The sequence below is a fragment of the Triturus cristatus genome, chromosome 7 (assembly GCF_964204655.1).
Source record: "Triturus cristatus chromosome 7, aTriCri1.1, whole genome shotgun sequence".
Classification (NCBI taxonomy): domain Eukaryota; kingdom Metazoa; phylum Chordata; class Amphibia; order Caudata; family Salamandridae; genus Triturus; species Triturus cristatus.
Genome location: NC_140590.1, coordinates 924,051,909 through 924,073,561, shown reverse-complemented (window position 1 = coordinate 924,073,561; position 21,653 = coordinate 924,051,909).

Below are 21,653 nucleotides of genomic sequence, written 5' to 3'. Positions count from 1 at the left end.
GTTTCTTGTCAAGCTGAACAAATTAAGACGTTAGAGATGTTGATTGCTTTGGAAAAATTGACTATGAATTGCTCTACAAGTATATAAAGCAATAATATTTTTTCCATCCCGTGAGATGCTCATGGGTATCTCACAAGAGGACTGGGAGAGGAACCACACCCAAGGAAGGATTGTGATTGGTTCATATGGATGTCTTTATTTAGAAGAAGAAGATTACTAACCCTGGGCGGGCAACTGCGCTACGCTCGCGAAGTTTGCGTAGTTTGTGCTACTTCGCGCTACACGAATTGCACATAGCACAGTGCAAAATCTCTTAGCGTAGCGTAGTTGGCATTTTTTGCTCTCTCGCAGTCCTCAACATCAAGTTGGCGACCGCGAGCGAGCAAAATGACATCCCGGCGAGACTTTTTCCTCGTTCGCGATCAGCAACATCAAGTCGCCGATCGCGAGCGTGGAAAATAAATCTCCCGGCGAGATTCTCAACGCGGGGAGGTCAGGTTTCTCATTGCGAGTGGTCGCGATGAGAAACTACCAGTCCGCGTTGAGAAAGCTGCAGCTCGAGTAAAAATCTACTTGAGCGGCAGAAAATGACCGCTTGCACTGTGCACGATGCCGTTTGCAATGATTGCACAGTGCGGACAAGCATCCGGCACTGTGCAATCATCGTGAACAGCATACTACACAGTTCGCGTAGCGCTACACGTATCTCACGTAGTGCGAAGTGCACTTCGTGTAGCTATGCGTAGCGCTGCTATCCGAAGTGTGCCCAGGGTTAAAGATGACCCTCTTTTTGCTTTATTTCACTATTGAATTTTGGTAACAGTAGACATATTTGGCTGGCTCTCCTATCCTCTTTCCCTTTGAGCAGAAAGATGTCTTCATCTGATTCAAATGAACATCCAGGGGCTTCTGCACTACCTCAGCCACCCAAGGAATCCTTGGTGTGATAATGCTTTGAAATTAGGGGAGGTGGCAAGAAGGAATCTGTGTAGTACGCAACCTGTAAACTTTGCAGCAAAGAGTTCAGCCGGGGGACCAGAAATATACAATATACCAGATAGTATGAGTACCACAGGGATGTGGAGACACTAAGGTCTATGCATCCTCAAAGGCTTGCACAAGCAGCGTTGGCTCATACTGCAGAGGTAGACAACTTTTCTGGGTCCTCCAAATTGTTTGCACCAGGAGATATTGTGCTTCCACAGGTTCCTACTGTCATACACTAACCCTGCTTTCTTAAATAAAGAGCTGTTTTGCTGCTTATGCAAGGACATCCTTTTTTCTTCTGCGGCAAGCAGGCCTGCCCAGGACAAGCTTGGCCAACAGCACAAGTGGCCTCCTAGGCAGTAGTTTTTTAAAAATAATTTCTTGTAACTTTTACCCCTTTTTGCTTTTGAGTAGGTTCTATTTGTGTTTGTTTTACACCTACACTTTTATGTTTTGTACTACCCTTTAAAATAATTAAAATACCAACAAATATTACAAATGTTGGAAAACGCATTTTTTTTTATAGTTGCTCAAAACTATTAACACAAACGGTTCTTTTCAGAGCTAGCCTGTAGTTTGACGATCTTTGTTGTTTGTACTATGTTTCCATTTTTCCCCCTTCTCTGAAGCTCTTGCGAGAGGTAGGCACACACTCCCTTGTGTGCTGTCCGAGGAGGCAGTGCTTCCTGGTTTGCTCTTGCCAGCCTCTTGCGAGATCATTCTTTTTATAAGGGACTTTGCATTTACATTGAATATATCCTGAGGTAGCATGTATAATTTGTATACACCAGAATAGTAAAAGCGTGTTACATAATTGTGGAGAAAAATAAATCACTTAGATTTATGGAAAAAACCCTTGTCTTATCTGCATGAGATGATCATTGGTATATAGAACACATTGATACTCATTTATAAACTTTAAGTCAATTTATTGTTATTAGTAGAAAAAGTTCAATCACTACTTTTTTTTACGATCTTTTGCGTAGGGGGTCTAGTGATATCATAAATCTCTTTAAGGAGGAAGAATTTACACTTTTCTTTATGAAAGTACTTATGCCTTATAGTACCCATTAGTAGGGTGTGGGGAGAAAGTAGTCTCTCAAATGAGACCTTTTCACAGTAAAAAAAAAGTGCACAGTAGGGTGTAGCTAGACACTTGTATCTCACTGACACCTCTCCACGATGTAAGTGTGTAAAGTAGACTATGGGGAGAGACTTGCCTCTCCAGTGAGATATTGCATGATGGTAATCAGTGTGTTGAGTAGTGTGTAAAGAATCAGTGCCTCTCCACTCACCCCTTTCCCCAGGCTCAGCAGTATGCATAGTAGGATGGGAAAGGCTTACACCTCACAGGTAACACCTTACTATTCCATAGTAAGTATAACAAGTTCTGGCCTTTCCACTGAGAGCTCTCCCCACAAAAATGACCATAAATATTAGGATGTGGTAATGGATTTAACTGTCCACTCACAGCTCTCCCCAGAATGACATGATTGTATGAAAAGACCACACATGAGCAGCACATCAAGTGTGCTTCTTAAAGCAAGTAGATGTACCGACTTGCGTGCTAAAGGAACACGCGGTAACGTTGCGTTCGATGTAGGTCCCATATTGTAAAGGCACTATGTGGTTTAGACTGTGTGGTAAAGGGTATTTCACACATGACAGACATATACAGTACTGTGTAGGGAAATATCCTCCTCTTCACAAACACCTATCTCTGCAACAACATGGATGTGCAGAATGGTATTGGCAAGGAGTGGCGTCTCTGCTGAGATCTCTCCCTATACCAACAGGGATACGCAGGGGTGTCTTGGAAGGAGTGACCTGTCCGCTAACACATCTTACCAGGGTGAAAGGTGTCTGTAATAGGGTTGCAGAAAAATGTATCTCTCTGCTCATACATCTTACCCTGCTGTCAGGTATGTATAGTAAACTGTGGGGAGGAAGTACCCTGTTTGCTGACTCAGCTCTCTTGCATGATAAGTATTCCTAGTACAGTGTGGGGAGAGAGTGGCCCTGTGACCTGTGTCTTGGATTACGTGTGTGCAAATTAGGCTGTGAAAATGAGCTTACCTCTCTGGTCACAGTTCTCCTCAGGATGACAGATGTACAAGTAAGCTTTGGGAATGAAATTACCTCTATGCTGAGAAGTCTGCCTTCCAAAACAATTACATGGACTATGGTATAGAAACACACTGCCCTGCCAGCTGAAACATCTTCCCAGAGTAGCATATGTGCAAAGTAGACTGTGGTTAGAGACTGTTCTCTCTGTGCATACCTCTCTTCTTAATGATGAATGTTCACAGCAGAGTGTAAAATGGAATAACGTTTCTGTTGAAAACCGTGTCTTGCACAACTGGTGTCCATATTTGATTGTAGGGACATACTCACCTCTCTTTCAGACATCTCCCAATGGCAACAACAATTTGTAATACTGTGTGCACAGTAGCTGACAGGAGTGCACTTATCTTTATGAAAATGCCACTCTCTTCTTTCAGAGGCCCCTATACTATAGCGTGGACAAGGACTGACCTCTCTACTGATACCTCACTGTTGTATGACAACTCACCATAGCTGCATAAAAGAATAATTGTCTTTGGAATGGTTACGAAAATCCTTTTTCATGGTGAAGTTGGATTTTAAATTACAATTGTGAAAATGCCACTTTTAGAAATTTGAAATTTTCCTGCCTTAGCCACTGAGTGCTTGCAGCCTATCTCTGGGTCACATAACTGGGGGTAGCTGACAGTTGGGGTTTGTGTATTCTTCCTATACAGCCACACATAATAGAGAGCTTAGGTGGGCCTGGATGGGCCATTACTGGCATGATGAGTGGGCAGAGACCGCCAGAAGCTTCTCCCACTTCAAGGGAAGTCCCAAGTATAAATATTGGACCCCATAAACCAACTCTTCAGGACACCTTGGACTTGTGCAGGAAGAAGGATTGTTGTGCTGCTGAAACGACTGCCAATCTGCTGGACTGCTACTCTGAAGGACTGCTGCCTTGCTGTGCTGACCTGCTGCCTCCTGCCTTCTTGCCTGTATGAGAAGGACTGGGCCTGCATCTCTTGAGCCCAGGACCCCAGAGTGACCCCAAGGGCAAGTTGGCTAACATCCTGACTTGATCCTCAGGGACAGAAGGCTCCAACAACCTTGAGCCTAGCATGTGGACTCTGTCATTTGTAAGCCCTACCTGCCAAGTGGTGCCACACCAGTCTTGGACCCTTGGCAATGGGCCTGAAGGTGCTCGGTCAGCCCATCTGTACATCTAGCAGAACCAACGCATCTCCTCTGTGGAGCAGCAAAAACCTGAGCAGATCCAATGCAACACCTCTGCTGTAAGGATTCTCACAACACAAGTACTCCTTATCGACCTCACAGCTCACATCAAAACTGCCGCTGCTAGAAGATTCCCCGATGTAGGCTCTTGCATCACAAATCTGTCATTCACGGCAGCCTCGATGATGATGAAGCAGGTTCTCACATCACAACCTCACAGCTCTTCGCAACCAATGCATTGCATCGACTGCACAACGCATCCTCGACGCCAGATTTCGCATCACAAGCCCTCATTGACAGGATCCTCAAGGATGACACAGGACCTTGCATCGCAGCTTTGCAGGTCCTCAGAACTGATGCATTGCCTCGGCTCTTTGATGCATCCTCGGTGCAGGACTTTGCAACAGTCTGCAACCAGGATTTAATGCACTCTTATTCAGCAAGCCTAACTGGATCCCTGTATATGGTCCGCACTCTATCGCCGTCATCCTGAACTTGTAACTTTGTCCTGGTCCGGCATGGTCAGTTATCCACTGGTGGCGCATAGTGCTTTTTGATGATATTTTCACTTCAATCTTTAAAATTGCATATGTTAGGTTCCACTGATTAGGATTATGTGATTTTTCCATGCTGAGCTACCAGAGGATTGAGCACGGGTTAATTTGGGGGTTGCTTGTGCCTCACCTTGACAAGATTTGTGGTTGCTGCTTGTTTAGTGTTCCACCTCCTTGAACAAGTAACCTAATTTCTCGCAGATAAGTACTCTCATCTGCAAGAGTTTATGAAATTTGAAATTGCATCTTTCATATTAAGGGTGAGGCAACACTATCCCTTACACACTACCCTGTAATATTAACAGTAACAGGACTGCCAATATATAATCAATTGCTAATTTCTATAATGCAATTTAAAAAGACTATATATTATTGAACTTCTTTACTGTGAGCAAGTCTCACTACCTTAGTCTCAATTAAATTCTATGGAAATGCACTGAGATTGCTAACCACTAATCTCCCCTTTGAAGATAAAGCTACCACTACACAGCCAAAAAAAGGAACTCTGGGCTAGTTTCATGAGCACACATAGATGCACATGTGACCAGGCTGCATGTGTGAAACTACCATCTTGTATGTGTGACACTACCATCTTGCGCAGCCCAGTATCTGTGCACGGGTAGCCTGTCAATGTAGGGATCCTTCATGAATTAGTGCTGACCTAGGGTCTGACTTATAACCTGTGTGTGTATTCATAGCACACATCTATATTGCTTACTGAGAGTCTGTGCACAATTGAAAGTCTGTGGTGCTTAACTGAATTGCACATTATAGGTGACATTTGCACCAAAGTATAGTTTCACCACTAGGTCCTACAGGTTTAAGTGAAGTATCAATCTTAAGAACACTCAAAGAATTATTATATTTCTGTGGCTCAGCCGTAATCAGATTCCAGGTCTTTCTCTCCTCCCCCCTACCCCCCGCCCCGGCCAAATTAATTACTCAGCTGATCAGCAGGAGCATCCACAGTCTCCCGCACAACATAGCCATTAACAGCAATTTATCCAGGTACCAGGAAAGGAAGGGGTGCGGAGGGAAGGACATCTGCAAATGAACTCCTCATACTGCATCTGAACTGGGAAAGCCCAAGCCCATGGTAAACGGGAAGAAGGCCGGACCTCTGAAGCCAAACAGAGGAGCTCCCCTTTGAAGTTTTGGTGTGCAGGGATCCAGCAACTGCGTTAGTTGGGGTTAGGGCTGAGGCACTCAGGGATGGAATTTTCATATATCAATTGAAGTCGCAATTTTAAAATGTCCCAGAATCCTGCGCAGGAGGACTGGGCAAGGCTGAAGTGACGATGTGGGACCGTTGGATATGACAGGGGTGCCTGGCTTTCATAGCCTTCCACACCCCCTAAAATCCTTGCACAAGGTAGCAAGACTTGAGACGACACTGGATCTGGGAGCGACAACGGCAAAATAATTCTCAGCTGGAAGGAGGAGTCACCTGATGCCACTGCAAGGAAGCACTGAAAGTCTTTACTTCTAGCTGGCCTTCAGGACTAGGATGGTTCTCTCCAAGTGCCCGTGGTGCTGGGCCCTTAGGCTCCTGAGAAATTGTTGGGAAATGGACCTCCTGGGGTAAAATTGGAAGGTTCCCCTGGGAAGTTTTGGACTGGCTCTTGACCTTTCTGACCCAGTGGTGCCCTTCAAGCACACAGGAGGCTTCTCAACACAGTGTAAACTTTAGATGAAGAAGTCTGAGTTATCAGGAGGAAAACAAGCCCAAGATTGTTAAAATCGGCTCTATGGAACCAAAGAAAACAGCCTTTGGACTTTACTCACAGTGTACTCCTCCTGGACTCAAAGTGAACATACAGAAGTTTGGGATCCTTGTGATGTGGACTCTTCATACCAGTAAGTGTCCAAGACCTGCAGGGCACTTCTTGGAGATCATCAGGACTCGCGCCATCAGAAGCCAGCAGCAGGACTAAGGCAGGTCCAGTTGCTACTGGTTTTCTGGACAGTTACAGAGAGGCCTCTGGAAGTGTTTAGTGTCACTGTAGAGTGAACAGGAGATAAGCCAACTGACTTTTGGAGTCACTTCTGGGGAGTCTGTGTTCAAGGCAAGAACAACTTTAGGTGTTTTTTACTGCCAGGACATGTCAAACCTTAAATATACATGTCCTACTTTTCAAGTACTATGCACGCTGCCCTATGAGCCTTTTAAGGGCATATGTTTGGGGAGGTCTGTAATGTAGTTTTAAACTGCCGCTTTGACCTGGCAAAAGATTTGTTTTGCCAGGTCAAAGTGGCAGTTTAAAACTACACTACAGACATGTTTAAAAAGGCTAATTTAGTGGGTGGCAGAAAGAGTACTGCAACCCACTAATAGCATTTAATTTACAGGCTCTGGGTACCTGTAGTACCATTTACTAGGGACTTAAAAGTACCAAACAGGTGTAGGACAGTTTTACCATGTTCTCAATTGTGAAGGCAAATATTTTGTGCACTTTTTCCTTGCTAATCAGTGGTAGAGCCCAACATCTGGGGTGACTCTGCAGAAAGGGCCAGGTCCAAAACAAAAGCTTTACAGAATGTAGTGTAGTTTATTTTTTTAAATGGAATTTTCATAGGGTGATTGGGGAAATGCCAGTATGTGGTAGGCCTTCTGACTGTTAAGGCTGACAATGCAGTGCTAGCCAGACCATTACCTCCTAATGGGGCAGAACTGTGCTGTCTTGATTCCATGAACCTGCTTCTTTTCAGCATGGAGTCTGCAGTCCTTGCCCAGTATATTCAGCCAATGTACAGGGCAGAGGAGAGAGGTGAGGAAAGAGTGGGAAAAGCGAGCAAAGAGGGAGGCTGACTAGACATCAGTCTCTAGGAGCAGTACAGAACTGCTCCATCCTTCTTACACCACTTAATCAATAGCATTTCATCTTTGCCGCCTGTGAGTCTGTTAAGACAGTTGAAATCATTGACACATGATGCGATTGAGTTGTGATTGAGTTGTTTCGCAAGTGCGCATATGAGTCATCCCAAAGTGTGAAGCCTAAAACCACACCGTATACCAGATGCGCTACACTATGACTTATACCTTATTCTGAAGACACTGCTCTTGTGGTGAAGGGCCTTGTGAGCAAGCTCTGACTGTAGACCATTGTCTAGGATTATAATGCAACAAGAAACAGCAAGTTGTTTCGAAATAATTGGCCAGATGTAAAGACCGAAATATGAAAGCTCTGTATGATGCTGCTGGGTGGTGCCTTAAAGCTACAGTATAGTCTCCCTTCTCATATCTGGCCTGACACACAGGGCCCAAGTTAAAGTTTGGCGGATGGTTGCTCAATCATAAACTGCCCACTGTATCACCAGTGCCATAGAATGTAATGCATGTGTAATACGGGGGTGGGATAACTCTGATGTTTGTGGTTGAGTATCCCATCTGCAAAGTCTACTTCAGGCTGCTAGACTCGAGTGAGATATTTGACACTCCCTGAGATATTGGCTACCCACTTTGATAAATGCAAAGCAAAAGCACCAATTCGGCGTAGTTTTCCTACAGAACAGTACTTGCAGAACTCTGATTTGCTGATTTGCTGTCAAAGAACTACAGCTTGTCCTTTGTGCAATTTATATCCACAGTTGGATAAAGGTGCTCCATAAGCCCCCATATCCATCAATTTGAGACCCTACCCTCTCCACCAACTCTACTGAGCATCATACTGGAGTATCTACTGAGTCAGGCTGTGGATTCAAGGGAGATGTGCTGCGGAATGTGTTGGTAATTGGCTACACAATAGAAAATACAAGCAATCGCTAAACAAATAGGCCAGGCTTATAGCTCAAAGTGCCTCTTCATTGATTGATCAGTTTAACTATTCAGCCACTCATGATGCATGTACTCATTCACTCATCCTTTCTCTCGTGTATCAATTGATCCCCCACTTTCATTGACCTACATACCCATCCTTACCACCACAAACTCTCCTACAAATGAGGATGCACAATTTCAGTCGTAAACTAGACCAATTGGCGTTGCGAATTCTTGCGTTTTTCTGCATAGCATCTGTTCACATTTTTTCCATCTTCTCAAAAAGTGTGAGAGAACAGGCTTGCCCATCTATTGTGGAAGGAGGGGGTATTGTCACCTGCACTGGGGTAGGTGGTTATAATTGCGTTTCTCTTCCTGGATGATGAGGGCATCCGTCCTCCTCTCCCAACATTCAACTACATCTAAAAAATGCGAGTAATGCCAAACGCAGTGAAATCTGAAGTATTAAATATGGTGTGGTTGGAAGTAATGAAGATGACATTGCATCTGGAGTTTAAAATTCTCAATGGCATACCTTATAATAGATAGATGTATACAAAGTGTTCAAGCAATATTAAGACCAGCATTCATAGAACATAATATTTTCTATTTTGCTTGAGCAATACTATGCTTTTTCCACATCTTAAACTATTTAAGGGGTATTCATAGAATTACGATAAATTATTGCACCACACCTGCACCTTACCGTCTTTTTTACAAGAACTAATAACTAGCATGTAAGACCTTACAAATTACATAGGTGTCCACATTCCAGGTTAGAAGTGTATAAAGTCTTCTAATATGGCAATGGGATTTAAATTGGCTTCCAGTGCAGAGAAGTCCTCCATCTCAGACAATCACCATCACACACTCAGCATTCTTGAATGGTGTTCTTTAGGCATGCTTGGGTTTCAATATGTTGTATGCGTCATCCACCCGATGGCCCCTTTTAGGGCAGCATGTCTGCTCGGATCTCCTGGGCGAAAGAGGTGAAATAGAGTGGGATTCTAGGAGCACGCGAGAGCGTCCCATTTCTACTCAACTCGTTCGTTTTGGGATTCAGAACAACCCCTTTTAGAGAATCCTGAAGTAACCTCAACAGCTCCGGTATGTTTGCTTTTACAACCAGCCCAGGGCCGCATTCTAATGCAACGTATGTTCAGCTACTAAATAATGTACGAAGCACAGAATTGTGAGACGGCGCATTTCAGCGGCGCCTTTTTGAGCCGCATTTCGGTAGCCACTGCCAGGCACAGCGAATCCGATTCTGGCTGCGTGATTCGGCCGTCAGCGGGGCGCGGTGCAGGAGCGGGAATGAAATGCGGGTTGTCAGAGGCAGGGAAGCATGGCAAAGGTAATAACTTTTAGTTCCAGATTGTTGTCACTCTCGGCCCGAACTGTCACAGTATATTAGGGAACCTGAACAGATTGTTTACAGAAATGTAATATTGGCAGGCTGCCGAGGAACAGCTTCCCCCATATTCCGAGGGCATCTGACCCCAACTGGTGTGCTGCGGCTGGCCACTTGTGAGCAGCTAAGATGTCTTTTTTCAGGGGCGAGATTGCAAATAACCTCCTGTATATTTGTAAAAACGATCGTGTATATTTTTAATTTGGATCTCTGGCGCTGCCCACTTCTCTTTGCCAATCTGATCAGTGCCAATGTATTTTAGGCCTGTACACTATACCCTTTGGCATTACTGTGGTATTCCTTATATTCTTATCGATTGTTCCGTCGCCCTTGCTTCAGAGTCTACATTTCACTGCACAAAAAGAACAAAATAAAAAAAGACACAATAAAATGATGCCTTTCTTCCCTCCTGCTTCCAATTCTTCCTCCTTAAAGAAGATACATAAATTGTAAGCCCGATGCTTGCAAATGTGAAAGTTTTTTTAACGTACAATACAATTCTCTAGCTTTAAGTTAAAACGTTCACCTGATTGTCAAGCGGCCAGGACAATGTAATAGGTGCTCAAAGTAAGGACGTACGTGCGCAGACTCTATAATGTAATTTAGTTCCTTGGCCAAAACAGCGGGGAGTCATAAATGTTCTATATGGCCTTTCTCCTTGTGCATCTTGACATCATAAGCTTTGGAGGAGAATTATTGTCACTTATCTGTTCATATTTTTGGCAGTACGTTGCAGTATTTTTTATTGCTGCATAGGTCAAAGAGGTTTTAATGAGCAGGACAATAAACTGTTGTATCACCTGCATATTCTCTTTCATTACTCACTAAGATTGTACCTTCCTTGACAAACTTTAAAGGTTAATTTCCATTCAGCAGCAATCTATAATATTGGTTCCCTTGTTTAGTAGGTTGTAAAATAAAACAACATGTATCACAATTATTACAAATAAAGTACATTCAAACGATGGACGGTGAGCAGCAAGAAGATTCCCAACACGATGCACACAAATTACATTTAATGCATTCAAAGTAGTGGAGAAATGCCAACATTTTAAAATTCCTTTATAAATGTAAAATGTTAGGGCCCGATTCACAGAACTAACTTAAGACAAAATCCTAAACTTACTACTTTTGGTATTCACAGAAGTTAGGATTTTGTCTTAAGTTTGTCTTAAGACAAACTTAAGACAGACTTAAGACAGTCTTAAGACAGACTTAAGACAGTCTTAAGACAGACTTAAGACAGACTTAAGACAGACTTAAGTTAGGATTTTGTCTTAAGACAAACTTAAGACAGACTTAAGACAGTCTTAAGACAGACTTAAGACAGTCTTAAGACAGACTTAAGACAGTCTTAAGACAGACCTAAGTCTGTCTTAAGACTGTCTTAAGTCTGTCTTAAGTTTGTATTAAGACAAACTTAAGACAAAATCCTAACTTCTGTGAATACCAAAAGTAGTAAGTTTAGGATTTTGTCTTAAGTTAGTTCTGTGAATCGGCCCCATAATGTTTATTGTACACATTTGCAACCTAATAAACACTGTTGACGTAACTGTTTAATTAGAGGCTTTTTCATAGCAGTGCCCACGCTGCTGGCAGAGGCCAAGGCAGAGGGTGACGGCACTTTTAGAGGGAGTCGGTAAGGAGGAGTTGAGGGCGTAATACAATGCGATTCAATGATCAGTGCTGCAGCCATTCACTTGAGGTCATTATATCCATAGGCAGAGCAGGACAAGAGCATGTGCGCTGCTCTTCAGACCCTCGTGTGGTCTACTTCCAGCCAGGAGATCATTCCAATGCGGAGCCCATCATTTGTAGGGCTCCGGCCCACAGCTTTGTGCCTCCCAGATCTGTAGATTCAGGGATGCACAGTCTAGATATCTGGCACTGGGCAGAAGGGGAACTCCAGGGAGAGAGTTTCGTGCTAGGCCTTTTAGAGATTTCAAACCATCACAAAGGAGAACCATCCAAAAGCATCATCATAAGTGGGAAGGCACTTTTTCCAGGTTTTAACGAAACATTGCAGAGAAAAGTGATTTGAAAGCCAGTTGCTCTGACAGCAAAAGCATTAGATTTAGTGACTGAACCTGGCTGCAGACGCCAGTCCAATGCACCACCATACACAATCAAATTATTAGACTCTTAAGGCCTGCATCCAGCAAGAAGGATTCTACACTTCAGCAGAGAGGGTAGGCGCATACTCTGTAAGTCACAATCATGCTTCATGTGAATGGGCAATGACAGTGTCATGAAACCATTCCGGTGAGTGTTCTAACTCTCACCTTCTTGAAACTGTAGGAAAAACGCACCAGGCAAATACTTGCATCCATCCTTCACCACACACCAATGTCCTCGCAGTGACACTGAAACAAGCAGGCACTTGCGAGATCCCAGCCTTTTGCATCATCTTTCATTTTTAGGGTGTGGGGCCTATTTTTCATCCAAAGATTGTACTACTGAATATCAACACCAACAATATTGTACCATACTAATATTGAGGACAGAATATCAAAAGGTAAGTGCATTTAGGGAAGTATATATGTACTTTTCCTAACTCCATATCTACATTCTCTGAAGATGTATGTACTGTGCGGATTTACATGTGATCAAATATTCTTCACAGTTACAATTGTGGACACCTTTTCAAAAGATGTTTTTACGGCAATTTGAAGAATGTATATAAAGCAAACATTGCCTGTAATACATTCAACTGAGGAATAGGTGTTATAGTCGACGTTTCGGTCCAATTATGTTTCTGTCCATTAGACCATCTTCAGGACGTTGAAAATATTTATAGCAAAGACCCTTATTTCACATTAGATAGTGATTCTGTATGGTATTTTGGGAGCTGTTTATTGGACGACATCAATTTATTGGTTGCTGCATAGAATGATTGTCGTAGAGGAACACAGGGAACATGTTATTTAAAGGCTCCTGGGAGTGAAGTGAAAGAATAAACTTTTGTTGCAGCGTTTCAAAGTTGAAAGAGCTCACCAACTTTCAGCTGTTCAGTGCCAAAGTGCAAGTGCTCCCGTTTGTAAATTTATGTAATGTAATAGTGATTCAATGATTGGCTGATTTGATTTACTTATCAGACCCTAGTACAGTGCACCATGTTTGTCCAGGGCCTGTAAATCAAATGCTGCTGGTGGGCTTGCAGCACTGATTGGGACACCCACAGAAGCAGCTTGTAAAATGTGGCTCAGGCCTGCCTTGCAGAGCCTGTGTGCAGTCTGGGACTGCCATGTCGACTTGGCAAGTGCACACACTTGCCAGTCCCCAAATCTTCCCTTTTCTGCATGTTAGTCCCCCCTAAGGTAGGCCCAAGGTACCCTTGTGGGCAGGGTGCATTGTATGTGAAAGGTAGGCCATGCCCTGAGGTGTTTGGCATTTCCTGATAGTGAAATACTGCCAATTTCGTTTTTCACTATTGTAAGGCTATCTGTTCCCATAGGCCGGAATGGGCAGTTTGATTATACCATCTTATAAACATAACTGACCCAGGGAACAAGACAGGAAAATAAAGTTTCGTATGCCTGAACTCAGAATGTTAAAGTTCATCTTTTAGTGTGGGTGATTTTAACATTCTGTGATTGAAAATACCCCTTTTAGAAAGTAGGTATTTTCTTGCCTAACCATCCAGTATGCCTCTGCTAGGTTTGTGTATTGCATGTCTGGCTTGTGAGTGACAGGAGCTGGGGGAGGGCTGCGGATCCAGAAGTCTGATGAGTCAGGGCTGGCCTGAATGGGACCTGGGTTGAATTTAAAGTAGGGGAGGAGATTTCCTTTCACCTGCCTGGGCCAGGTCTGCTTTCAACAATGCTGTCTCCACCTCCTGCCAGGGAGCTGCACCAGTGAGGACAGAACTGGTTTTGGCTGTGTACAGACACTCTCTGCCTTTAGAAACAAAGGATTTGTGTGTATAAAAAGAGGGACCCAGACCACAGAACTTTAGATCACTTCTGGGAAATCAAGAGGAACCTTTGCCAAGGAGAAGAACTGGAAAAGCCGAAGGAAGATTACTGCCCCTGTGCTGTTTGCTGTTTGGGGTTGGCCTGCAGTGGTAACTTGTTGCCAAGGAAAGGAGAAAAAGGACTTTGCTGTTTGCTTTGTCATCTTGAGGAAGATCTCCAAGGGCTTGAAATTGAGCTTGCCTCATGTCTGAAGTCTCAGGTACACAAAGACTTCACCCCCAGCTCCCCTGAATTCCCTTGATGGGAATTCCAACCTACAAAGAGGTGCCTGCTGCTGCTTAGTACCTTTAGAGACAGTTTGTTGTTGGGAGCTGGAAGATCGACGCAACGAGGAAGAAGCATGTCGCATCTGCACCTGGTCCTGACGCATTGCCGAGCCACAGAGAAGAAGCGCGCCGCATCCACACCGAGTCCTGATGCATCGCCGAGAAGATCATCGCAGCACCTGGCGTGCGGCCGCAAATGTTCATGCATCGTCTGGATCGTCGTACCACGCCGCCATTTTGTCGCATCGCACCAGATCGTCACCATGCATCGAGGCGCCATCTTGTCGCATCGTAACCGGAATACAGTAAGAAACAGACGCATTCCCTCCTGTCCGGTAAGGGACAGACACATCGCCTCCCCTGCGCTGCAGTAAGGAACAGGTGCCTTGCCTATCCCAAAGCAAGGAACAGACGCATCGCCTTCCCTGCGACCCTTTTGGTTGTTTTGCGTGACACATCTAAGGTACTTTGTTGGAAAAGTGTTGCATTTACAACTTGCATTGAACTAAACTATTTCTACCATTTAAGAACCTTATTTTTGATACTGTATTGTGGATTTTTGCACTTTGGTCTTGTTTAGATAAAGATGACTTATTTTTCTTAACCGGTGTGGTGTCCATTTGTAGTGTTCTAACTGTGTTACTATATGTGTTCACAAATGCTTTACACACTGCCTCTGAGATAAGCCTGTCTGCTCGTGCCAAGCTACTAAGGGGGTGATTAGGGGTTATTATAGGAGTGTACCCCCTTATCCTGACTAGAAACAAGGGTCCCTATTTGGACAACGGTGCAAACCATTGCCAACTAGAGACCCCTATTTCTAACAGGGCCGAAGAAGTTATAAATGTGTGAGAGAAACCTCTGTCTTTGCTATACTGCACTAAATGCCTTAATAAAACGAGCCCCCCTTAATTTAAATTAAATGCCTCACTCACACATAAATATGTAAGTGTTCCACGAAATCAATATGTTTTTCAATTCTACGTTGGTAGAGCAGTCATTTATAAATTTGAATAAAGAGTTGAGTCCCCGTTGGTAGTTAAGCAAAAGTGACGCAGCCAAGAAAGAAAATAACCAAGAAAACAGTATTGTCTTCCAAATATTCAGCGATTAGAAACATCCCAGTACCTTGTGCTGCCTCATTTTACCCACTTTATGAAATCCATAGGTGGTAGTAGGTATCCCTTCCTTGATTTGCTGTCCTATTCTAATGTTCAAAATCATGCTCTAGAATTGTAGGAACATTTTTAGCAAATGTTGAATTTTGTATTCAGCCTCCTGTAAGCACTTAACAGTCAATGCTTTTAGAGGTGCTTAAGTGGGTATTTCTCCGCACTCTCTGAGTGTAGAGTACAAGCAAGGTATAGGTTTCCTGTGCTGTGTTATCTTATGTATCGAAGTCTATTTCAGCATTTTCAGCAACATTCTTGAATAATAGACAGGAAGGAGCACGACTTGATAGAAAATAACCTCATAGTTGGAACCATGACTAACAAAGCTATTCAGTTTTGATTTCACACATCATGATGACTTAAGATTTGAATGGGTCAACTGAACAATCCTGATTTTTGACCAGACGACCTCACTAAACCTGGCTGTCTTTAGAGATGGAAATGTTTTTTTTAAAGGTGACAATTCTCTTCTGCCTGCATCCACTGGTCCAAGTAAGTACATCTATTCAATATATTTAGTCATAGTCTAGGATTAGGATTCACATGCAATTTAATGTCCATTGGATCCAGAGGCTTCAATACATTAAAACAGACGGCGTGTACGTAAGAGGTTATTTCTAAGAAATTGCAGAAAATGACTACAAGGGACCATTTTTAAGGAAAACATTTACAGTGCTATTAACAAACACTTTGCAAGTGAGGTATATATTTTCTAATAATGCAAGCCCTTGATATTTATTTCTTCAAAGGCCATTGTCTTGACTAGCTTTTAAGAACATCTCCATTTTTAGGGAGAGGCTTTCATAGATCAGTTCATCTCTTCCCATGTCTCACACATGACTGAGAACAATAGAGCTTCTATGCGAGGAATTGTTTGAACAGGTGGGTTTTGAGGTGTTTCTTGGCAGCAGGTCCAGTGGCAATTCCTGAGAAAACTGATCGACTGGCTGAGAAATTACCGAACTCTTGCAGAAATGAGACTTGGCTACTTAGTCTTTCTAAACCTCCTCACAGGGTGAGACATTCTGAAAATAGATGGGTGTGGTATCTTCTATTTCTACTGTGGTTGTTAGGTATGACATTCTTGTGTTCTTTATAATGTGGTTGTTATGTATGACATACTTGGGTTCTTGAGAATCTTGGTGGATTGGAAGGTTGGTGCATTACAAGGTTCTGGGAAATATAGCGGTTGGAGTTGATCTGGCTTGCTGGTGGATAGGATCTTTTCTAAAGGAATACATTTATGTTCTTCAACTTAACTTCGTATGAGCCTGCTTTCAAATACAACACTGGCGTAGTCGGCAGTTCTTTCAACAAGAAGATCCTAACACGCTTCAACTTTCAAGTTGGTGGTGAGACTTTACCGTGTACGTTGCTTGGATTTACGTTTATGACTAAATCTCATTTGCGCTTTAAATACCAGTTTGTAAACAATTGCAAATATGCAGTTATCGACACACAACGCTTACTCGTAAACTCTTGGGAAGTTTTGACTTTGAGTTGGGAGCGATCGATGTATGCTGCTTGTGCTCTTGCGTAGTGGATTGACGGAACACAGAATGATGGTCAGCGTTTTTCTTGAGGAGTGACGGAACACAGAATGATAGTCAGCGTTTTTTTTAGTGTGACAGCTCATCGACACACAGTGCTCGCTTCATTAATTTGTTATTACATTTGGGATGAGAGCGATCGGTGTGTGCTGTTTACCGTTGTTCATTTTTAAGTTGTGGTATTGTGATTCGTACCCATTTCTCTAATGGCTGATCTTTTTAACGCTTTGACCTAAGTTAATGCGCAATGAGTTGACATTTTTTAAAGGCAAACAAACAACGGCAAAATTTCTACTTACGCTTCACGCGGCGTTCCATCAACATTGCAGAGTTGCCATCGTCACGGAGAGGATTCATGGAAACGTGTAGCACGTAATTTATTCCAACGTAACAATACGTGATGAGCAGTGCTGACATTTTTCTAGCTTTTGCATGGTTGCCTAGCTACGCACTTGGTTGATGTTTTCACCCATTTAAATCCTTGAATACCAAAAGTATAGATCAAAACGAGTTATAATTTTCTATTCATCGCTCTTTGTCACATAGAGACGCATGCTACAAACTTAAACTTTCTGTTATTGGCAGATTGTATTTACAGCGACACGCACGCTACAAACTTAAGCCTTCTATTATTGGCGTGTTGCCGCATTTTATTTCACAGCGACACGATTTAGGTCTTGTGTTATTGGGATGTTGTTTTAGCGATACACATTCTCTGTTTTAGTGATACGCATGCTCTTTGCTGCGATGCACACGCATCTAATTCATAATGATATATTTTGTCATCAGCGTGTTGCTTCAGCGATACGCACGCTCAAAATAGATGGGTGCAAAGTAGATAGTAGATAGTGCAATGTTTTGAGACGCTTATTTCTCACTGCTATGCGCACGCATTTAATGCTCGTACTTGTGATCATCTTTATTATTTCTTTTGTTTGTGCTCTCTTTTTAAAAAAAAAAAAGAGAAGGGAAAGCATTTTGTTGTTCTTGGAGCTGAAATTTGTTGCATAGTTGTACATTCTTCTATGAAAATTATGTTGTGAGTGGTCATTCACATTAGTTTTAAATTTTAGTTAATTGAGATATATTAGTGGTAAAAGGGACATTGTAAATTTAGTTATAGCATATAACAAAAAATAGTACGTCTCACGTTAGGTGGGTCATTAGATGTTTGGAGCAATGCAAAACGTTACTGCTGCTCCATTTTTTTTAGCTTCTCCGAGTGAGCCCCCAATTAAATGGAAGAAGTGGAAAAGAGTTTTCAAAAGGTATGCGATGGTATGTGGTGCATCATTAAGTGCAGAGAGAAAAACATCCTTATTACTTTATTGCTTGGGATCAGAAGGCCAAGATGTTTTTGATCATTTGCCAGAATTGTCTACTGTTGACGCTGAAGGTTTAAATGATTACGAAATTTGTATATGCAAATTAGACAAACACTATCTTCCTAAAATAAATACAATACTTGAAAGATATCACTTTGGGAAAAGGATGCAACGTGAAGAAGAAACAGGAGAAAGTTACTTAACTGATTTGAGGAAGTTAGCTTCTTCATGCAAATTTGATGCTTTGATTGATTTTTTTAGAAAAACATTTTTTATTTGTGTTCATCTTCATCGCATCATCATCATATTTCTACATACGTTACAGAGTTACTAGCTGCCCACTGTCCATTAATTTCAGTACTGCTGTCTATTTCAAGCATAGTATTACTTAGTGTTATCCGGACAGTCATTGGCAGTTTCCCGTAGCATACCAACAATTAATACATAATGATACAAGTGTTGTTCGTCCCTCCCCAACGATATAGCTACTTCCCCATCCCACCCCTATCCCACCCTCCAGTGTGCTCCAACTCAGTGTACAATTCCCAATATAATCTGTTCTATAGGTGTTATGCCTAAAATGTGCCATCTCTGTGGAATGACCTCCATTCCCATGTTGCCTGCTAATCTCCTCTTCCATAGCGCCACCAATCACAGTGTCCCTCCCACGATCCCCAGTGGTCAGTGGTCTAGGGAAGGGTTTGGTTCTTCCTCCAGGTCTCTATTGGGCCTGCGCAACGCCTCGACCAGCGCCTCCCAGGAGCGCGCCATTTCCAACATAGTTTCCTTCTTCACCCTATGCGCCAGCCATAGCTTAATCACACTTTCGCTTGCTGCCCACTTAAGAAGTTCATGCTTCCATCTCTGCGCCTTAGGTCCCTGGTTGTGTTTCCAATGACTGGTAATCTCCCTTTTTGCTAATAGCAGTCCCAGATCTATGAATTTGCTAGTCACTTTGTTGTGTTTTGTGTGCGGAAACCAATGCAATAAACTCACCCCCATGTCCTTGTCAAGTTTTCGTTCCGTAACCAACTCCAATGCAGTAATTACTTCTCCCCAATATGCTGTCAGACTCGGGCAGGACCACAACATATGCTGAAAGTCCGCACTCTCTGTCCCACATCTGGGGCAGCTAGCCATTTCTACATTAAAGATCTGCTTAATATGCTTCGGGGGTCATATATGCCCTGTGTAACACATAAAAGCGTATTAGTTGAAACCTAGCGTTCCGTGTACTCTTCCATGCTCTTTCCACTAGTTTAGGCCAAGTAGTGTCCGGGATATCCCTCCCCATGTCTTGCTCCCACTTCCCCTTTAGGCGATCCAGCGGTTGCCTCCCTTCCTGTTCCATTCTCCTATTAAGGCATGTGATGGCCTGCACCCGGTCTAGTGCTGGCAGGTTCGGTCTCACCGGGAATAAACAGATCTTCGTCCAGTTGACACGCAGCCCCGATCTATTCCCATATCCGGTCAGCAATTGTTGCACCGCTGTTAAAGCCTCCTCAATATCCTCCAAAAACATTAATAAATCATCTGCATACAGCGAGATGTATTGCACCTCCGCCCGCAGTGCTAAGCCCCAGTAATGCACTCCCGTGCACGCTAGCATGGCTAATGGTTCTATTGCTATTGCAAACTGCAGCGGGGAGAGAGAGCAGCCCTGTCTGGTCCCTCGCTCTACCTTACATACCCGAGAGATTGTCACGCCCATTCGCACTCTAGCCGTGGCCTCTGTATAGAGGATCCGCGTCAATCTCGCATAGTCTTCACCTATTCTCATCTTCCCCATCACATAATATAAAAAAGACCATTCTAGGCTGTCGAAGGCCTTTTCGATATCCATAGTCAGCACCGCTGCTCCCGTCTCAGTTTCCTGCTGTTCCTCTAAAACGCGCAAGAGGCGTCTGATGTTGCCGGACGTATTTCGCTTGGGGATAAACCCCTCCTGATCCCCGTGGACTAAGGATGTCATATAAGGGAGCAGTTGCGTCGCTAGTATCCTGCTTAATATGTTATAGTCCGCTGTTAACATTGACAGCGGCCTGTACGCTGCTAACTCAACGGGGTCCTTGCCTGGTTTTCAAATGGGAATTATAATGGCCTCCCGGGTCGTGGTTGGCAGTGTCCCCGCCGTCCAGGCATGTTTATACAGCGCTTGTAGTCGAGGCGCCAATATATCTACAAAAGTATCCTAAAACTCTATTGGTAGCCCATCAACTCCCGGGGTCTTATTTCGGGCCATGTGCTTAATTGCTGACCGGATTTCGCCTAACGATATCTCTTGTCCCAATGCTAGTGATTGTTCCTCCTCCAGCTGAGGCCAAACCAGCCCACCAAAGTAACGCTCCATATCTTCGTCATCTGCTGCCCCCTTGCTATGATACAATGTTGCATAATAGCGCGCAAACATATAGTTTATTCCCTGTTGGGTATATTCCATAGTAGCTGCTGATGTTCGAAGCCCCGAGATTGGCGCTCCCCTATTGTCAGGAGCAACAAGCCGCGCTAAAAGCGTTCCCGTTTTGTCCCCATCGTCATGCATTCTTGCATTATATGCCTTATAATCAAACGCCCTAAGCCTCTCAACTTGCCGCGCTACCTCCTCCTTCGCTCCCAGCACCTCTTTCTGATCCCTCTCCAATGTATGACTACGCCTTTCTGCTTCTCGCAAGCGCTCGTCAGCCCTATGTATATCGTCTAGTAAGGTTTTCCATACCCCCACCGCCTTAGAGATACATATCCCCGTACCACTGCCTTGAACGCATCCCATTCTATCGCTACTGTTGCCGCTGTGTTTTCATTTTCATTAAAATAGTGAGTAATCCCCTGCTGGAGCTCCTCCCGGAACACCGGGTCTTCTAGTATTTCAGGGAGCAATCACCAAGTTGGAATCAACGCCCGCACTTTGTGCCATCCCAAGTGGATCAACAGGGGGTTATGATCTGACAATGTTTTGGCCAAGTATTCACTGTGTTGCACTTTAATACTGACATCAGACGTTCCCAGCATCGCATCCAATCGAACATGCAAATCATGCAGACCAGAAGAATACGAATAATCTCGCTCTTGCTGGTGCTGCTCCCGCCATACATCAACTAAATTCCAATTTGACTGCCATCTCCGCCTCTTATCTGCAAGTCTTGCGCTCGCCGACTCAGGCAATGGTGGGTGAGATCTGTCTATAGTTACATCCAGCACAGAGTTGAAATCGCCCGGCAAGAGCAGCGAGCCCGGCGCGTATGCAGCCATGGCCCCAGATAGGCGGTCAAAGAAGCTTCCCTGTTCGACATTTGGAGCGTATATACTCCCTATCATAACATCTACCCCGTTCAGGCGTCCCGCCAGCAGGACATAGCGCCCTTCAGGGTCAATCAT